This window comes from Propithecus coquereli, unplaced genomic scaffold (assembly GCF_000956105.1).
Source record: "Propithecus coquereli isolate 6110/MARCELLA unplaced genomic scaffold, Pcoq_1.0 Scaffold19, whole genome shotgun sequence".
Taxonomy (NCBI): domain Eukaryota; kingdom Metazoa; phylum Chordata; class Mammalia; order Primates; family Indriidae; genus Propithecus; species Propithecus coquereli.
Genome location: NW_012143856.1, coordinates 11,759,914 through 11,760,878, shown reverse-complemented (window position 1 = coordinate 11,760,878; position 965 = coordinate 11,759,914).

Below are 965 nucleotides of genomic sequence, written 5' to 3'. Positions count from 1 at the left end.
GATTTTCTTTATTCCTACATTACTTATTCCCTTCCAAAAACTTTTTATACATATCTTTGTTACCAAAGTGAACTGAGGTCCACTTGCCTGGCACAGCAAAGGCAGACACTGGTGCTGAGAGGTGCAGCAGGAAAAAGAGGCATTTTATTGCATGGCAGCAAGCAAGGAGAATGAGAAGCTTACGCTTAAGACCTGAGCTCCCCAGTGGCTTACAAGTGAGAACTTTTAAAGGCAGGGTACATTTGAGGAAAGCAGAAGTTGCAGGCAATTGTAAATCAATACATGGACATTACACATTGATTTGGCCCAAGAGGCAGGCTATCTTAGAGCAGGGGCTTACAGGTCTTGGTGGATTCAGAGATTCTTTGATTTCTGTTGGTATGACTCTCCCCAGGCCACACAGGAAGAAATATAGAACAAAGAATGATGACCAGAGTTTAGTCCTCTGTTCCCCCTTATCTGAGGTCTATGTCATAGGCATTTTCTCTTTGGTAGGAGTTTCTGTAAAACAACTCAAGAACGTATGTTAACATGTCATCTTTTAGTTTCTACAGGGAATCTAACACCTTGTGACTCTGGCTTACTTAGGAGACTTGTTAAGATCTTCTTGCTTATTAGGTTGCTCATTTACTTTTCAAGGCTAGCTAGGTGCCTGGAATTTTCCTTGAAGGGACTCAAGATTTTTCCTTTATTTCCATGCTTGGTAAGCCTGGCAGGCCCCTAAGAAGCATCCCTGCTCTGTCTTACATTCTGTCATCATCTGTCCACTTATGAACCATGTCAATTAAATTTTGATACAGAAACACCCTAAAATATGAAAGAATACATGAACCTTGGATGGTCCAGGTGCTTGTTGCCAAATATCGTGTGTTGAAGTTCTTCCTATTGACTAAGTGGATGGGAATATCATATTTTCTCTGTGTATAGAAATACAGGCAGTCCCTGGGTTACAGACAACCTGACTT